Consider the following 19,958-nt stretch of genomic DNA (forward strand, 5'->3'; position numbering starts at 1 on the left):
ACGACCCTGCCTTCAAGGAAGGAAGGAAGGAATGAAGGAAGAAGGGAAGAAACAAGCGGAAAGACAGGGAGGTTAGCCAGTTTTTGGACCGGTCGGCTACCATGTGCAGTTCCCGCACCACTCGCCGTGACGTCATTGATTTTTAACCATACTTTATATATGTTCGTGCGTGCGTTTGTATGTGTGCGTGTATATATACGCAAGCAAAACTGAAAATTTTCGGGGGGTTTGAACCCTCCAACCCCCCCCCCCCCCCTTTGGCTACGCCCCTGTCTGAGGGGGCCATCGACTCAACATACCATGTTTTAGGAAATTTTGTGGACCCATCACCTATCCCGCCATGACCCCACTTTACTGTGCTGCCCGTTGTTAGGCGTGGATTTCACGAAGCGTACTCTTTTCGCAAAGGAATAGCGGACACCGAGATGCGACTCGTGCAACAGTGACGAAACGACAGGCTATCTACTATGTTTCTGTCATCGTTTTGTGACCAAAGATAGCGTTCTGCGCAATACGCTCAACAAGCCGGACGACAGACAGTTTTCGAAAGAGAAGATCCTCGGATCTTGGCCCTACAAATCACAGGCCAGCAAAGCGACGCGGGCATCGATACTGTTTCTAAATTCGGCCGGGTTAAGCGATCGCTTGTAGGCGTGCAATGGACAGGCGCACTAGTGTATAGTGACTCTAAGGCGCACTACCCTGACGGTGCTTTCTTTCATCTTCTTTATTTCTTTTAATCCCTCCATCCCCCCCTCCCCAGTGTAGGGTAGCAAACCGGACGCGCGTCTGGTTGACCCTTTCCGTCCTCCTCTTCCTCCAGCTGAGCCAATGTGGCAAAAGTACGGAAACAAACTTTAAAATCCGAAACGTCACTTGCGGATATTTCGGCGCTAAATTTAAAAATAAAACATTAACCTAGAGTTCCTCTGGTACAATAAACCTGTGGTGGTGAAATTAACGACAGTAGAAATATCAGAGCATAACTGATCATTTTAAACCGATCCATTGTTTTGCTTTCGCGTCCCTTTGAACTTCGACGGCTAAACCCGCTCTAGCGTAGCCTCGATCTCTGCAAAATATCTTGTCACATACCTTTGACGCCTGCAAACGAATAATTGATATTAATTGCTTAATGTCTTGAAGTTTATTGCCCTTCGAGTGGTGTCACGCGCGCGTATTCGATGGAATTCGAGCTTAGTGGCACTCAAGACTACAGTGGTTATCACAACTTACTGGTACGATAGCGCATGCGGGCGGGCAGAATTACTACCCACCACGCTGGTTTAATGGTTACGGTGCTCGACTGCTGACCCGAAGGTCGCGAGGTCGAATCCCGGTCGCAGCGGTTGCATTTTCGATGGAGGCGAGTATGCTTGAGGCTCGTGTACTTCGATTTAAGTGCACGTTAAGTAACCCGATGGGCGGTCGATATTTCCAGAGTCCCCCACTACGGCGTCCCTCATAATCATGTCGTGGTTTCGGGACGTGAAACCCCGTCACTTATATTATATACGGTCAGAATTGCTAGTTATGCTCTCCAGACACACCAAAGAACCTCCGCCACTTGTTACCAGGGCGCAGGAATAATTCGAACTTACCACAGTCATAATGATTGTTAGCTTTTACGTCCCAAAACAGCGACATGATTATGAGAGACACCGTAGTGGAAGGCTCCGGAAATTGCGACCCCCCAGGGGTTCTTAACGTGGATCTAAATCTAAGCACACGGGCCTCTAGTGTCTTGCCTCCATCGAAATGCGGCCGCCGTGGCCGGGATTCGATCCCGGGACCTTCGGGTCAGCAGTTAGGCACCATAACCACTAGAGCACCGCGGCGGACATCATTCGACTTCATTTCTTTTCAGTCGATTGTGTCACGTTTGTAACCTTACAAACTGGCACGTGCGAAGCTTTAATGAGACTCGCTTCGTGAACCAGTACACGGTATCCATCCCAACCTTTATCTATTGAAACGTCCCGTACTGCATTCCAATAATTCTGTATGGTTGCGCAATAATATTACGGAAACAGATGACCATTTATATGGAAATTATATGGAAAACATGTGCATTCCGTCAGCAAACACGTGGAATTATTGGAGCGGCATACGGAACTTTTCAGGACGCGAGGCGACTTCGCTATACACCGACAGTTCCAGTTTATTCCTCATTGATCACCCTCCTTCCTGACGTCACTGGGCTGCGCGGCGCCTCTGTACGCGTTCATAATTATAGCTTCGACATTTCCAGGAGCAGTACGGGTGACTTTTCACTGACGTCGTCGAAAAGTGCGACATTTCATCGGTAGAAATGGCGACAAGGTCTGCGCCGCCTTGAGCATTTTTCGTCTTTCGCTCCGCGTGCGTATGTAGACGCATACAGGAACCGTTTTGCGGGAACCGTTTTGCCGGTACAAGCGCCGTGTACACGTATCACAGCCCCACATACGCAGTGAACACAGGCGCGTAGTGCGTGACCGCCCCTGACGTTCCAAACAAACATGGCGCGTTTGTCAAATAAGAAGGGAGGCGCAAAGTCTGCCCCATAATCTGACTTAGTAGTGAAGGGAGCGTTGCGATGAACTCCCCCCCCCCCAATGTGGAACCCTGCGCACGCCTATGCCGCCGCGCATGACGTCATTGTGGACGTCACGCCAAGAACCGAAACCTTCAGAAGCCACGTGACTGGAACTCTACCATATCTTGATCGCGCTCCATGGTTGAAGTTACGAGCGCCTTGGAGCACTCTTAAGTTGGAGCTCGGAAAGAACCAGTCCTATGTGTTCAGAGGTAACCTGCGAATTCCGCTACCACAAAAGAAAAGCCTTTTTAGGAGTGGTTCATTCAGTAGGCAGCATAGGCAGCATAGTTGGCGAGAGAAAGCTACCTATACGCTCTCCAGCAGGCGGCTGCTTCCAAGAAGAGGAAGAGCTGACTGGAAGGCTTACTGTCTACACCAAGGGTCTCAGTCTCCTTTTAGCTAGAGGGCTGCAGTCAGGAAACTTATCACCCGATGGGCCGAGACAGTGGTGAAGGTCGGGGGTGGAGGGCGGGGAGGAGGAGTTTGAACAGAATGTCAGCAGCTAACATTGCCATTTGAAAAAAAAAATTTTTTTCCATATCTCATATATGGGTTTTATAAGGAGGAGATTTGATGTCAGGTTTCGAGACACATATTGACACTGATATCTAGAATGACTGAAATCTGGACGGTGCTTCTCAAATATACAGTCTTTGTTCCATGGTCATGTTTAACACAAGGTAACCGCATGAAGTGGCTCACAAGGAAAGTACTTGAGTGCTTTCAGGTGTGTGTAGTTCGTGAACACATTTATTAAGGAAATAAAAAAAGAAATGGGACGAAGAAAGTCGTCTGCGGGCCGGGCCGCAAGCGAAAGGCCTGCGGGCCGCGTGTTTGAGACACCTGGCCTACACGGACGGGTCAATCGTCCCAGCCACAGCCGCCTGCATCATGCCGGCGTTTGGTAGGACGGCCTCCTGACGTCTTTCTTCGCGGCCTGCTCTACCGCAGTAGAGATGGCTGGTCTCCACCTTCCGGTTGGCCTCCTGGCGGCACTCTGCCAAAGGAGCCCCGTGTGGTTGTCGCATGCGACTCAATAGTCGCGCTACTGGCCGTGGCGAACCCGTAATTGGCTGGCTTATGACCGCAACTTCTCGCCACCTAAATGTATGTCTTCCTTGCCAGTGGCGTCGATGTCTCCCTGCACTGGGTCCCCTTTCACGCGGGAATCTAGGGAAATGAGCTGACAGATGCACTGGCAAAAGAACTTGAAAGATTGTATACTTGGGCATGTTGGTAATTCATGTTTCCCTTTTTGAGAGCACAAATGAACAAAGACCAAAAGCGCTGTGTCCGCATCGCTTTTCGTCCTTGTTCATTTGTGCGCTCAAAAAGTGAAACATGACGAAAGAAGCATATTACACCGCTGCAGCGGTCTGCCATGCTGTGATCGCCTCAGACTACTCGAGGCTCACCGTGCGGAGACTGCTGCTAAGTTGCCACCCTTGCGAACGTATAGCCAGGACGGAACCGCCGACCCGGCTGCCTGACCGAGGACTCTCCATGATAGATCGGTTCCTCCGCCTATGCCTGCGCATCGGCTGCTCTTGGCCTGCGGCCCGGTGCCATCGACTTGGCAGAACCCTGTAAACCACATGCACTGCGTGCGGAACAGACGAAACGCTCGAGCACGTCCCGTGCATATGCTCCTTGCTTCAAGCTCAACGAGCCGCCTTGGTCGCCGCACTCCGGCGCCAGATTCTACCCACCGCTTTACAAAAGGACTTCCTGCTCCCTACCCAGAGGCACACCTAAGTCTTCAAGGCAGTCCTTCACTTACTTGGGGACACTGGACTGGACAAACGGCTGTAGATGTCGCCCGCCACGTCCTTTGTTATGGACGCCACTCTATGCTCATTTAATCTCCTCTTCATGCATCCATCTTTTCTGACATTTCGTCCCCTCTCTGCAGATGCTGAGACGCGCTCCCAACTAGAGCGGCAGAAACAGCGTCTTTTCCTCTCCTGCTCCTCTTCGGCAAGTGTGAAGCCAGCATTTGCCCATATTTACCTAAAGATGCCTGATTACAGAAAAAAGTAATTATTGCGATAGCAATTATATGGACAGTCTCTGCTGGATTTTGCCGTTGCCGTCGCCGTCATGCACCGTATATGTATAAGTATGTATATATATATATAAAAGCCCCAAAGAAAAATAATTCAGAAAAATGCTTCCGAAGCGCGGAATCGAACCAGGGACCTCTTGCTCCGCAGCGAGTGGCGCTAACCACTATGCCACGGAACGCAGGTCCTCCACGTAGCTAACGGCGAGCGTTATATACACACCCTTTACCGCTGAACGGACACAGAGACGGCCGGCGCTTATAAGCGTTTCTTCATTACCAGCGAGATGGCGCTAGGAGCGCGACGGACGCATTTAAAAGTCGTCGGCGAGCTCGCTCGCTTCTTCTTATACTTGCGCAGGGAGAACCTTGGCCTTCCGCTGTCTGCTCGCGTGGTTTTCTCGTGGTGAGGGCAAGAGGGATGTTTCAACCTTTCACCGTGATGTCCGCGCTCATGTTACGAAGCGTACGAAAGTGACTCGAGCTCAAGAGACGCCGCTAAACGAACAAACAGAAGATGAGCGCGAACTATTTTGTTCTCTTACGGTAAATGGTAGGTTAATTATGAAATAAGACGTCACCGTTCCCCACGAAAGCAATACCGGGATGAGCATTAATAACGCGATCTCTAATAAAATTTGCCAATACATTGAGGCGTATTAAGAAAACCAGTAACACAAATAGACGTGTTGAGCAGTATTGTTTCTTCGGTGTAAGCTGTTTTATCGTGCCCATGGTAAGATGGCGGAGGTCTGGCTTCACTTTCTGGACACAACTTCCACTCCAGCATTAAAAAAAAAATCTCCTTGGTCTGCACAGAATTACTTCGTATGGCTCTCACATGGAGCAAGAGTTGCACTAAGCTCCCCAGCCTTGTGATCCCAAAAAGCAACACCACCAATCGTTTGCGAAGCAGTTGCGTTGCACAAAGTTTAAAGCATGATATGTCATGGTATGAATGACGTGCAGGCATGGGAAGGCACAGATTACGTGACGTCACACAAATGGCATGTACGGTATGAATGACAACACATGAATAAGATAAAGAGATATGAATAACATTTATGCATGACATGAAGACATGCCATGAATTACATGAAATGCATGACATGAAGGATGACGCAAGCTTATAACATCACATCAACTTATCGGCATCAAACCTCATGATACGACGACATACAGAGAGGACATGGAATGCATGGCGTTCGTGCATCTCGAAAACATGACCTGTCACGCCATGGAAAGCATGAATGGTGTATGCCATGACAAATATTGAATGCAATTTAACATGTAGCAGTTACATCCATGAAATTAAACGCATTTGCATGCACTGCGCGGAGCTCATGCACGAATGCGCTCGGTGAAGGGTGTGGGACAGAGCAACGAAAAGAGATGCGCAACATTGGGCGGCCTTTAGGTGCCGTTGCATTAACTGCGAGACAGCACGGCGGACAACGACGCCGACGGCGATAAACAGAGTATAGTCGTGGCCTCCGCGATTGCACCAGTACGTCTACGTCTCGGAGGAGACGAAATAAGCTGTGATTTAAAATGAATTCTGGGATAGTAATTCTGATCGGCTGTCAGAAGTGGAGAAGGGGTCCAATGAAAGAGGGTGAGTTCAAGGATAGTGCACGGATTTACGGAGCTAATAATTAACCATATTTTATATAGCTATAACTCACACTGTCTCTTATGTATTTTGCTGAGATGACTCGAAGGCGAAAGCCATCTTCTTTTTCTTCTGAGTCGATTGTATTGATTCCCCCCCCCCCCCCCCCCCGGCCTTCCCGAAAGCTGTCTGCACTCAAAGTGGTTTTGCACTGCCTCCAGGATCGGAGACATTGGAAACTGCACATCACGTCGTTTTGCAGTGCCTCCGGGATCGGCCCATCTGTGACTAAGCAGCAATGTTATGTGATGACGTCATGATCCCGTCACGATGATGTCATTCACGTGATGATGATTTTTTGAAATCACTCGCGTTGACGCCGCCGATAGTCACTTTTCCCATTTGTTGAGGCATCTAAGGCATCCGGCTTTATAATGTGCGCGTGTTGAAGAGTGACTGGATGAACGTTTATGCATAGTTCACTTGCGGAGTGAATTCCTTAATAAAGGAAATATCCAAGCAACCAGCGATGGATGTGCTATTCGCCCTACTTTCAGCGGGCTCACTGTGCTTTTGGCTCACGTAAAGAGAGAATGAACGCTGCACTCCGTAGAAAGATCGACAAGGTCGCGTTTCTGTGAGACCGCGGAAAGGTGTGTGCGTGTAGTCACGACAAGACCGGATAGGGCTGGGGGGGGGGGGGGGAAGCAGATAACAAATGGTCATCTGCCCGGACGCTGTGCTCGTCGCACGAGAAAGACAGAAAAAAGCCGGTGCTGCCGACGACGATGCGACGCGCCGTCGGCCTCAACACCGGCTCCCGACTGGCTGCTCGGCCACCTGTGTTCTCTACGTGTTCACTATTGTTGCCGCACCGTTGAGGGAAGAAGCAACGACGCATTTGCAACGGGCCCCCACGAGTCCTATTCCATCTCTCTCGCTCTCTCCACACCACGCGTCAGCTGTTGCGTGCAGCGTAAGTATACGTGTGTAAACCGGAGGCCCACCGTCCAATCAGGTGATAAGCCGAGACGGCGTGTTAGTCCGCGCGTGCGCGGATTTCCCCTTCGTTTCGTTCGTCTGCTCCTCAGATACCGTCGTACTCGACGCAGATCGAGTCATATGGCACTTAGATGAAGAATAAAGCTACGAAACGGGGAAGATACAGGGATGTTCGGCGTTTCACGCCCGACAATGCTGGTAGCGGAGATACGCTCCGGAAATTTAGGCCGGCGCTAAAGTGCGGCTTCGTTTTGGCGGCTTTCTCCTCCGTAAGCGTGTCGTTTCAAATGTTCGATCTCCTATCAATGTCGCAGACACGCAGCCGCGCGCGTTCGACTGCGGGTTGGAGTGCAGAAACACACGTACAAACGTACACACGTCTACGTGAGCAGTTGCAGCTGGCAGGAACGAAAAAAGTCCGCGGACTACTTTGCGGCTCGTAAGAAGTTCGCGGGGTAGTGCTTTGGCGCTGTCGTCTGCTACTTGCCCTCTACGCGCTGACGTCTGCACCGACTGAAGGTTCCTGGGAAACATAAAAGTATAGCCTTGTTTTCGTGAGTGTCCATCTACGTACGACCCCTATGGACTAGTAGGCTTAGCATTCCACCTGTTCGCGCGATGGTGGTCACCGGGGCAAACTGCACGCAACTAGGGGCTTACAGGCACGCCGGAGCTCGACGTTGCTTGTTTGTGGATGAAAATATAAATATAAATGTAGCGCCGTGGCGCCGACTGAACGAATAGTTCGTTGGGAGCGAAACACACGCGTGAACTATGGGAGAAACAAGAGGGAGAGTGAAAGTAAAGAAAAAAAGTCACAAAGCCGACAGAAAGAGCGAATGGCGAAATTGCTCCCTCAGTCGCTCGCGGTCTGCATGAACGTGAGGTCGACCTCGGATTACTACGGTGCAGTGCTGTGCGCCATCTGGATTTCCCACCTCAATCTCCTGCGGACGGCTGCGTCGAGTCCGACGCTGGAGTGGCGTCAATCTGCTCCCCCGCATCACACTGCCGCAGCATCGTGCCATCGGAGTTGGGGAAAAACACAAAGAAAAAAGAAAGCAGAGAAAGAAAAGCGAGGCGTACAAAGAAGGATTGCGAAGTGTCGTTAAAAAGCAACAAAGAGGTGAGCAGCTTTTGGCTCCTGCCACGTTTATACCGATACTAAAGCCGACACAATTTCTTTTTTTCTCTTTCTTTCAACTCCTTCGATCAAATTGACTATACCTGGTTGGGGCTGGAAAATAACTGCACTAATAGAAGCATATATATTTCCGAAACGATGATATGATTATGAGGGACGCCGTAGTGGAGGGCTCCGGAAAATTCGACCACTCGGGCAGGGGCGTAGCCAGAAACATTTCTTCGGAGGGGGGGGGGGGAGGGTTCAGCCATACTTTATGTATGTTCATGCGTGCGTTTGTATGTGTACGTGTATATATACGCAAGCAAAACTGAAAATTTTCAGGGGGGTTTGAACCCCCCAAACCCCCCTCCCTCGGCTACGCCCCTGCACCCGGGGTTCTTTAACGGGCACTTCGATCTAAGTACACAGGGCTGTAGAATTTCGGTCCCTTCGAAATGCGGCTGCCGCGGCCGGGATTCGATTCCGCGACCTTCGGGTCAGCAGTCGAGTACCATAACCACTAGCCCACCGCGGTGGGTAATTGATTCGTCAAGGTGATTTCTGCAGAGTAACGTTTATATTGCAATGTAGAGAGGCAAAAATATAATTTCAAACTACGAATAAAACGAGGCATCACCGTCGGATGCATACGTGTTTGTCTTTCAAGGAAGAAGAAAAAAATGTTAAATGCTGTTTTTCTTTTCTCGCATCGATAGCTCTACTAATTTACATCAAGATTTTAGGCGACTTCAAGCTGGCACTGCCCAGGTTTTTCGATGCTGACAAGGCAAAAAAAAAAGTTATCTATCACTTGGTTACGTGGACTGCTGTGCAGGAAAACTTGCAGTCATGTGTCGCGCGTTGTGAAAGCCTTCTGAAATATATAGCCGGCTGCCGCGTTGCAATTTTTTGCGTCGGTTTACTCTGACAGTGAGTGGTAAATGAATACGAGGGTAATTTACGTGGCACTTTTACGACGCCAGAAAAGAATTTGTTGTTTTTCATTTTAATTTGCTCGCGTTATTTCGTTCAGCGCAGTGCGGAAATGTCAAAAAATTTGCTGATCCTTCCATCTGCCTTGTTCGGCTGTTTCTTGTCAGAATTATTGAGATGTATAAAAAATGTGCCATGTGTTTCTTAGTGCATAGATATATCAACAAGACCGAAATTCACGGGAAGATGGAGGTTTGAAGGGGGGAAATGCTATTGAACAGGGAATGTCACTAAAGCCCGCGTTTGGACAAGAAAACGTGCCTTCCTCAAGGCAGCAATGAGCAATTATTGAACAGGAAATGTCGCTAATGCACACGTTTCGACAGAAGGACCTGTCTTCGTCAGGGCAGCGATGAGAAATCGTTGAACAGGGACTGTCCCTGGGTTCACGTTTCGACAGAAGGACCTGTCTTCGTCAGGGCAGCGGTAAGAAATCGTTGAACAGGGAATGTCTCTGGGGCCCACGTTTCGACAAAAGGACTTTTTTTCGTCATGGCAGCGATGAGAAATCGTGAACAGGAAATGTCCCTGGGGCCCACGTTTCGACAAAAGGACCTGTCTTCGTCCAGGGAATGTCCCTAGGGTTCACGTTTCGACAAAAGGCCTTGTTTTCGTCAGGGCAGCGGTGAGAAACCGTTGAACAGGGAATGTCTCTGGGGCTCATGTTTCGAGAAAAGGACCTGTCTTCGTCAGGGCAGCTATGAGAAATTGTTGAACAGGCAATGTCCCTGGGGTTCACTTTTCGACAGAAGGACTTGTCTTCGTCAGGACAGCGATGACAAATCCTTGAAGAGGAAATGTCTCTGTGGTTCACACTTCGACAAATGGACCTGTCTTCGTCAGGGCAGTGATGAGAACCGCTGAACAGGGAATGTCTCTGGGGTCCGCGTTTCGACAAAAGGACCTGTCTTCTTCGAGGCAACAATGACCAGTTATTGAACAGGAAATGTCGCTAACGGCCATGTTTTGACAAAATGACTTTCTTCGTCAGGGCAGCAATGACAAATCGTTGAACGGGGAATGTCTCTGCGGTTCACGTTTCGGCAAAATGACCTGTCTTCTTCATGGCAGCGATGAGAAATCATTGAACAGGTAATGTCCCTGGGTTCACGTTTCGACAGAAGGACCTGTCTTCGTCAGGGCAGCGGTAAGAAATCGTTGAACAGGGAATGTCTCTGGGGCCCACGTTTCGACAAAAGGACTTTTTTTCGTCATGGCAGTGATGAGAAATCGCGAACAGGAAATGTCCCTGGGGCCCACGTTTCGACAAAAGGACCTGTCTTCGTCCAGGGAATGTCCCTAGGGTTCACGTTTCGACAAAAGGCCTTGTTTTCGTCAGGGCAGCGGTGAGAAACCGTTGAACAGGGAATGTCTCTGGGGCTCATGTTTCGAGAAAAGGACCTGTCTTCGTCAGGGCAGCTATGAGAAATTGTTGAACAGGCAATGTCCCTGGGGTTCACTTTTCGACAGAAGGACTTGTCTTCGTCAGGACAGCGATGACAAATCCTTGAAGAGGAAATGTCTCTGTGGTTCACACTTCGACAAATGGACCTGTCTTCGTCAGGGCAGTGATGAGAACCGCTGAACAGGGAATGTCTCTGGGGTCCGCGTTTCGACAAAAGGACCTGTCTTCTTCGAGGCAACAATGACCAGTTATTGAACAGGAAATGTCGCTAACGGCCATGTTTTGACAAAATGACTTTCTTCGTCAGGGCAGCAATGACAAATCGTTGAACGGGGAATGTCTCTGCGGTTCACGTTTCGGCAAAAGGACCTGTCTTCTTCATGGCAGCGATGAGAAATCATTGAACAGGTAATGTCCCTGGGGTCCACGTTTCGACAAAAGGACTTGCTTTCGTCAGGGCAGCCATGAGAAACTGTTGAACAGGAAATGTCTCTGGGCTCACGTTTCGACAACAGGACCTGTCTTCGTCAAGGCAGTGATGAGAAATCGTTGAACACAGAGTGTCTCTGGGGCTCACGTTTCGACAAAAGGACTTGTCCTTGTCAGGGCGGCGATGAAAATCGTTGAACAGGGAATGTCTCTGGAGCTCATGCTCCAACAAGAAGACTTGTCGTCATCAAGGCAGCGATGAAATATATTTAAACAGGAACTGTCTCGAAAAAGCACGTTTGGACAAGAGAACATGCCTTCGTCAGCGCAGCGGTGAGAAATCATTGAACAGGAAATGTTGCTGGAGCTCACGTTTCGACACGAGGGCTTGTGGTAGCGGTGAAGTATCGTTGCACATACAATGTCGATAAAAAAGCGGTAAGCTTGGATAGTTGGCTATAGATGAATAGTAATGAACAGCGTGAAGTCAAGCGAGATACAAAAGGAAGAACAACACGGCACGAGCGCTGACTATGGCGTACTCGATTCCACTTTCTTGTGACCGTGTGTACATTGGGCAGACGGGGCGCAGCATTAATTTGCGCCTGCGTGAGCACCATAATTCTCTGAAAGGCCAAGCTGGCTCGCACCTGCCGCTCCACTGTCTGAACGTGGATGCGTTGAATTGCGACACAAAATTGTGGTGTTGCCACAATTTTGTACCGTCACAGAGGGCAGAAGCAGCGGGAAATTGTGGAGGCTGACCCCATCAGCGCTACGTCCGATATATGCCTCGCTCAGGCCTCGATTGCCTTGCTTGACAAAGAGCTCTGTTATCTTAGCTTGCGAAGATAGTTATCGCTTTGTTAGTTTTGTAACTTGTATTTTTCTTTCGGACCCTCATGTGCACTTGGTTCGCGGCCAATGTTATTTAGGTACGGTTTTGCGCAATAAATGTTCCAGTTGACAGTCAGCGCTCGTCCCGCATTGTTCTTCCTTTTATGTCTCGTTCTTACTTCGCGCTTTTCATTACTATGCATGAATGTCGCTAAATCCTATGTTTGCACAAGAGGACCTGTCTTCGTCATAGAAATGCATAGATATTCCTGGGCCTATAGCCCATAATACGTGTTAATTAAAAGCATAGTGCCTCCACACGTGCAAGCTGGAGTTCAAAAAAAAAAAAAGGAACATGTGTTCCTTTTCAAGAACAGTGGTTCTTTAGTTCTGAACAAATTCTTACTTTCCGCTATTGCTGCTTCGTAACGCCCATAGTACACCGCATCCTTTTCCTCCTTTTGGGAGTAAATTTTTTTCCCATTTTCCAATCACTCGTTACCGCTTTGATCAACCTGAAATTACCTAAACCTGTCCGTTCGTTTCTATTGCGATAGCAATTATATGGACAGCCTCGGCTGGTTTTTTCCGCCGCCGCCATGCACCGTATATGTATAAGTATGTATATATATATAAAAGTCCCAAAGAAAAATATTTCAGAAAAAAGCTTCCGAATCGCGGAATCGTACCGGCGACTTCTCGCTCCGCAGCGCGTCGCGCTAACCACTACGCCACAAAGCGCAGACCCTTCAGGTAGCTAACGGCGAGCGTTATATACAAACCCTTTACCGCTGGCAGCTAGGACTCAGAGACGGCAGGCGCTTATAAGCGTTTCTTCATTACCAGCGAGATGGCGCGAGGAGCGCAACGGGCGCATTTAAGTCGTCGGCCAGCTCGCTCGCTTCTTCTGCTATTTGCGCAGGGAGAACCTTGCCATTCCGCTGTCTACTCGCGAGGTAGTTTCTGAAGCGTAGCAGCGCGTTCATCAGGGGCCGCTTTTCTTGCTATCGCATTCATTGCTTCGCCCATGCGGCGAAGCTGTGACTTTTTTTTTCGCAAACGCGGCAGAAAACAATCTAATGTTTACACTATCTGAAATCAACAGCCTTGCGCTGACATCATCGATACCTTCGTGACATTTGGGTCGGCCGAAGGGCAAAGCTATACATTTCTTCGAGCCTTGACCACATGATCATCATCGACGTGATCATGATCCAGACAAAAGAGCGGTTTTAAATCTCAATAATTTCCAATCTCCTTAATGAGGTTTCGAATTTGAACCTAATAACGCAAATAATAGAAAAAGAGCGCTATTTGCAGAAAATACACCAATAAGTGATATCTTTTTGACGATAATATATAATACCGCTCAAAAGTCGTTGAGAGTAAGTTTAAGTAAGTAACATTTAAGAAAAAAAAAACAAAAAAGAGAAAAAAATGCCATACCTATTTGACATGATCGCGAAAAAGATTTGTAGAAAGGCCATCCAGCTGTTATTTGCTTTGAGTTCCCTCGAAAAGCGTACATGACACGTATCCTGTGCTTACGGTAAACACGTCTTTTTTTTTTTTGTTCATTTGTTCTCTCAAGCCGTGTTCTATCATTGTTACGCGAATAATGTATACGAAAAACAGATTTAGACAAACAAACAAACATGACTTGCGCGCCAGATTATTGAAGAGAACTTAAGGCGAAAGCCTTAGTTGCCTCATCAAACACGACAAATGACCGTCCACGGCGTCGGCGTAGACACCAAGTGATGCAGAGAATTATGATGAGATCATGTCATCATATGGCTTTATTAGACGTCAGAGGTCGCCAAGGTGTGTGACGCCAGTATGACGTCATCGTGACGTCACTGTATCGTCACATAACGCGAGGTCACACTATGAAGTCATCAAACGACATTGTCGCTTGATCAAAGGTGGGCCGATCTCGGAAGAAAGGCTTTATAACCTCTTGAGGTGCAGAAAGCGGCGATGCTTTCGAACCTGGAGGCAATGCGAAACCACGCTAGATGCAGGAAGCTTTAGGGAGTGGTGTGGGGATGCAGAAGATCAATAGAATCGACTGAAAAGAAGAAGCAAAAGAAGAAGATGGCTTTTGCCTTCGAGAGTATTAGGCAAATGTATAAGAGATTTCTGACTTTTAAAGACGATAGTCTTTCTTGGGATACTTGAAGGCAGAAATTTTGGTCTGTCTTTCTCTTTGTCTGTCACACGATTCAGCCACCCGGCCATAGTTTAAGCACTTGCTGAACGCCCAGCCATCTTGAACTGGTAGATGCGTTCAAACTTGTGAACATTTCGAGCAAAAAGCAAATATTATGCATATCTGAGGCGAAACATCAATACGTAAGTATTAGGTGGTGTGTTCCTTTATTAAAAAATACATAGATACGTAATTCTAAAGACCCCAGTGTTTCATAGGCTGCGCTGAAAATGCGACGCTATGCACGAAAAAGCCCTCTGCCGACGATATGGTGCTGTCACCTGGCAGTGGCCCTGGGAACAGCATCACGGGTGGCCGCGGATGAGACCAGGACTCATGTAGCACGGCCGGCGGAAGACTATCGTCTTTCGACGACATTTGCAGCGAAGCACGCAGATACCCGGTCAATTTTTTCTCGTGACATTCTATCTACTAAACTCTTCAGCAATTTGTTCAAGACCATGTCGATATTCAATACACGCATTTTGATACCGGTGCAGAGGCGGAGCGAACCCATGTAGTTAGATTTACGTGCACATTAACGAGCTTCAGGTGGCGAGAATTGTCCGGAGCCCACGCGTTATCTCATAAGTTATCGTTGTTCTGACAGATGACACCAGAGGATATTTTTAACATTAATTCGATGCGGCATTACAAACCAACCAATCCCAGCGAGTTTTGCATAGGAATGCCGCTACTTAGTACTAAAAGGATGGAGTTATATATTTGCTTGCAGTGGTTTTATATATAGAACCTTAGTGAAGCTCTCACAATGGCGCTGTACTTCCTGCCTTTCTTTGTTTTCTTTTGCTTGTTTGTGCATTGTTGGAACTTACGGCACGCTCGGCGAAGCAACAGTAAGACCTCGGCAACCTTGCGAGCCCTGTAATGCATCTTCGCGCTCGACAGCAGCATCCAAGATAATATTAGAGCAAAAATAGTGATATAATAAATATAGCAACAGAAGACAATGAGAGAATAAAGATAATAAATGGATTAATAATACGAAGAAAAAGGTGTGATTGCCCCAACGTTCCAGTCCCGGTTTCTGTTTAAATTCACAGTTCATTTCGGTTCATGTCACTTCCGAAAAAAAAAAGACTAAACAAAAAGCAAGAAAACAAATAAAACAACGGCAATAAATAGCAGGTTCCATGAATGGAGAACAATAATGGGGCAACCCTTTTCGGCGTCTTTCTTTTTTTTATTTTTTTATTTTGAGAACTTCGGTTTCGCTTGAACTTTCCCGTCCGAAAAATGCAATCACATGGCGAGAATCAGCTGTGTTTTGTGGCGTCTGAGGCCTAAATACAAAGTATAGATTTATTTTTACTTCGTTGGAAAGCGTACGGAAAAGCATTCAGCCGGGAGCCAAGCCACAAAAATCACCGGCCAGCGAATGCGTAATCGCGCGAGTTTATGATTGGCTAGCGAGATCACGTGGTGTCGTAAATCCGCCGCTAAATTTGAAATACGCGCGCTTACACTTGATCGGGCAAAGCGAGATCACGTGACCTTTAATACCGCCCCCTTTAATACCTCGGTAATGCACTGCGTTCGGATAGTGAATGCCTCAGTAGGAGGGGGTCGGGAATAGCGGGGGGGGGGCGTCAGTACCCCCCCCCCCTTTAGTTAGAACCCTACACACTCCTACCGTGGAGGTTACTGCATTTAGGCATGCCTAGCATGTTACGAAAGATCGATGTGATCAGGATTTGAATGATACAGACAAATAGCGAACATACAAAATGTACAGCACGACACTAAACTAAAAAGAACGTTTCAGTGATGCCAGTGTGTCTGCGGGAAAGCTCAAAAGTGCTCGCGTTGCATCAAGCGCACAGGCATGCATGTATTTGTCGATGGTCAGGAAACGCATCTTAAAGGGGTGGTGCCATGAAATTTCGAGGCTATAACAAGCCTGTTGTGGGTTTCCTCTGTATGCAAGGACACCCCACACGAAGGGTCGGACACAGCAAACGTTTGGAATATATTTTAATTCACTTCCAAAGTGTATCTAAATGCCCATTCTCCCGATCAAAACCCATCGCCAGCGCGCCAACACTGACGTAGATCTGTAGGATGGGCAACGAAAGTTGTAGTGACGTCACACCAGACCTGCTGTAGTGACGTGAGTGACCTCTGGACCTCCGCCACCTCCGCAACGTACGTACCGGCTGTAGTGAACTAGAATATATTCTAGTTCACTATAATACCGGCAAAGCATCGCTTGCTACATCACTCGCCGAGTTTCGATCGCTTGCTGGCTAAGTGCGTCACAGCCTTATGTGGTCACGTGACCAAGCCTCCTACACTTCTACGTCACTGCCCAACCTCGGCGCCCAGAAACCGAAACCGAAAGTTGTCCACATCAAAAGGCGATATTAAATTATTTAGCGCGAATACATGAATCTTGGTGCGTGCATCATGCTTCCTGGAGCTGTAGGAAACGCTTACAGCAAAGAACGCGCAAGCCACAAACATGGTGGCACCACCCCTTTAACTCAAGAAATGACTGTCTTGGATGATCATCGAGTTCTGACCTTAACGCTGCAGCGCGCGTACACGCGGTACATTGTCGCCAGTATTCGGACCCCTGCTGATTACAAAGCCGGCAAAGATATAATTGCAGACACATCGAAGCTGTTACAGTAACAATATACATCAACGTGTCGGTGACATGCGGTTAGTTACCGCGCCGCGGCCTGGTGCTCGCTGAGGCATCAATATGAGCCACATAACAATAGGAGGCCGAGCAAAACTTGTCGCATGATACAAGTGAATAATGACTTTAAAGGTACTGACAAATAATTTGCATTGCACCTGGTTTCTTCAGTGCAGCGGTAAACGCACCGGCCAGGGTGTCTAATCATGGGATGGGAACGCAGAGAACGCCGAGGACGTTTTTTATCAGATTTTTTTTATCCGCAGGGCCGACGAGGTCGTATACGCAACACAAGCTGCAAACTGTGGCAGGTGAGCGCGATAGCGATTATACACCGTCAGACAAGTGAGGCCCTACCAATGAAGCCTGCGTTGCAGAGGTTTGTGTTCTCGCGCTATACGGTATACACTGCGCATGCGTGCACGCCGCGCGCATGCGCCCCGCTTTTACAAGGATTTCCAGTACCCCTAGTTGCCGCGAAGGCAGCGCAGCGTCAACTCCTTTTATCTCGTCATAAATTATGCAGAATAAAAAAAGTAGAATAAAGCGGCGCATGATAATGCACATATTGTAGGCTTTTAATAATTTTTTGGGTTTTACGTCCCAAAACCACGATATGATTATGAGAGACGCCGTAGTGGAGGGCTCCGGAAATTCTCACCATGTTGTACACGGTGACCTTACGACCTTATTAACCATGGTGACCTTAAGTCGTACATGGTGCGTTGTCACCATGTACGACCCCGAGTCGGGCATGGGGACCTTACGACCTTAATAACCATGGTGACCTTCTCAAGTCGTACATGGTACATGGTAACCTTACGACCTTACCAACCATGGTGACCTTAAGTCGTCGTACATGGTACATGGTTACCATGTACAACCTTAGGTTGTACATGGTAACCTTAAGATGTGGGATCTGAAATCGTACAGAATCACAATAGAACACCAAATGAAAATCATTTTTTTTTGCTAAATTACATAGACAAATCGAGTAACCGAGGTAACCTTTGCGTGAGTTTCTCGATAGCAAGTCGCATACGACATTAATTAGTTTTTTTTTTAAATACAGATTTTTTTAAGTGTTATATGCAATATGAATATGATGCATGCCATATAGTGGGGGACTACGGCTTAATCTTGACCACCTAGTGTCCTCTTACGGGCAGCTGATCACTCATAACTAAACATAACATGACAAAAAGCACGAAGCGTACGAAGCAACCTACACCATCGTCTGAAATACATGACACGGACATCCAAGCCACTTCTGAAGCGAGAAAATGCGTGTGACCTTTATACCAACAGATCTGCAGCGGCGAAGCAGGTGTTGCTGTCGTCAACGCTTCTGTTAGCCTTGTAAAAAAAAAAAAAAAAAAAACCACTCGCTCTTCGCTATGTTGTTTTGACACCAACGTGGACGCTTGCTCACTTGGCAGTACTAATCCAGAAAGTAATAAAAATTGCTGGGGTTTTTGCGTTCCGAAACCACGATATGATTATGAGGCACGCCTTGGGGAAGGGCTCCCGGAAATTGACCATCCGGTGTTCTTTAACGTGCACCTAAATCTAAGTACACGGTCTTCTAGCATTCTGTCTCCATCGAAATGCGGCCGACACAGCCGGGATTCGATCTCGCGACCTTCGATCTCACACCATAACCGCTAGGCCACCGTGGCGGGTAGAAAGTGGTGCACCGTGTTCAAGCAGCGAAAACTGCCGACCACATTCCAACACGAGTACTCTTCGAATCGGCATACCGAACGTAAGTTCGGATGAAGGCAAGAGATATTCCGCTGGCGAAAAAACACGTACGCGAACTCACCACTGCACAGTATAACCTACTGGGGAACGTCGTTCAAACTGCGAATACGCAAGCGAAAAAGTGAAAAGTCAGTCTAGTTCTGCTCACTAAAGTTAAAGGCCATCAGTTACTAGTTTTATAGGGCAGGCGTGAGCTCACTAACCGCAGTATAATCGCGTTTGTTAAGTTCGTTGCTCAAACTGTAAGCTGTCACTCATTCGTCCGTATCGCTGTATCTTGCCAGCTGAATAGTATTGGCAAAAAACGTGTTTTCAGCTCTACACGAGCTTTAAACATCTCACCCCTGTTAGGCGCTGTGCGAAATCCGAGGCAATCTCGGGTAACCTATATTGTGAATTTTGTCGACTGGAAACAGTTGAAAGCATCCACGCTAACAGTTTATTCGTGCACATGTTGTTCCGATTTTTGCACCCGCCGGCCAACTATAACATCTGTAATGTCGGGTAACCAACCGGGTAAGTGCTTTTGTTTGATCTTCCTGTTTTTCTGGTTCGTCCCCCCCCCCCCCCTCTCTCTCTCTCTCATGAAATCTTACCCCTCTTATACAACGAGCTTTTTGAGAATATTACCATTTTCATTCGGATAACATATCATGGGGCTCGTACACGCTTTAAAATACTGGACTTTTGTTGGCCTAAACGTCATTTGCTTCTGTGTAAAAGCAGCACGTTGTGCTTCTGCTATGCATCGCTTGCTTAAGCTTCTTAACGCTTCTGCGCACTCTTTACGGCTTCCGCACTGTGGAAGCATATAGTTTGACACAAGGAAGGCTCACAGTGCAAGAGGGTATACACTATTCAATGTCGGTCCACGTGTTTTCACGGCAACCAACGCTATAAGCTAAAGGACAATAAATTGCGATGTGCGAAAGCAGACAAAGGCAGGAAACCGAAGCGGACAAGCGCGAGCTTTTAGGTTTGTTTTCAGTGCGAACGCACTTTATATGGCGCATAAAGCGTTAGGTCCCGGCCAACGTCCGGCGTTCCCATCCGTCGGTAACGAAACCCACGTGACCGAGCGACGACGTCGCGATTCAATGTCAATTAAAACCACGCACACACACGCACGCACGCACACGCGCACGCGCACACACACACTCACACCCAAAACTGACTTTGCCCAATTCGAAAAGTGAGTTGAGCCACGTTCAAAAACGATGTGGCGCACTCCTAAAATTATAGCGTTCCCAATTCGAGAACATGCGCAGGC

The 19,958-nt window shown here is 47.9% G+C and overlaps 1 protein-coding gene across 3 annotated transcripts in view; it reads left to right on the top strand.

Annotated features, from left to right (window-relative positions):
• The first annotated feature begins 8,053 nt into the window (after window positions 1–8,053).
• Window positions 8,054–19,958, top strand: part of LOC119401763 (G1/S-specific cyclin-D2) — a 321,278-nt gene continuing 309,373 nt past the window's right edge. For 2 of the 3 annotated variants that reach the window (XM_037668731.2, XM_037668730.2), the window contains exon 1: window positions 8,054–8,383. The gene's annotated coding sequence lies outside the window, so the exon portion shown is untranslated. The remainder of the gene's footprint in view (window positions 8,384–19,958) is intronic. The other variant, XM_037668732.2, reaches the window with a different exon arrangement.

The sequence above is a fragment of the Rhipicephalus sanguineus genome, chromosome 8, assembly GCF_013339695.2.
Source record: "Rhipicephalus sanguineus isolate Rsan-2018 chromosome 8, BIME_Rsan_1.4, whole genome shotgun sequence".
NCBI lineage: Eukaryota > Metazoa > Arthropoda > Arachnida > Ixodida > Ixodidae > Rhipicephalus > Rhipicephalus sanguineus.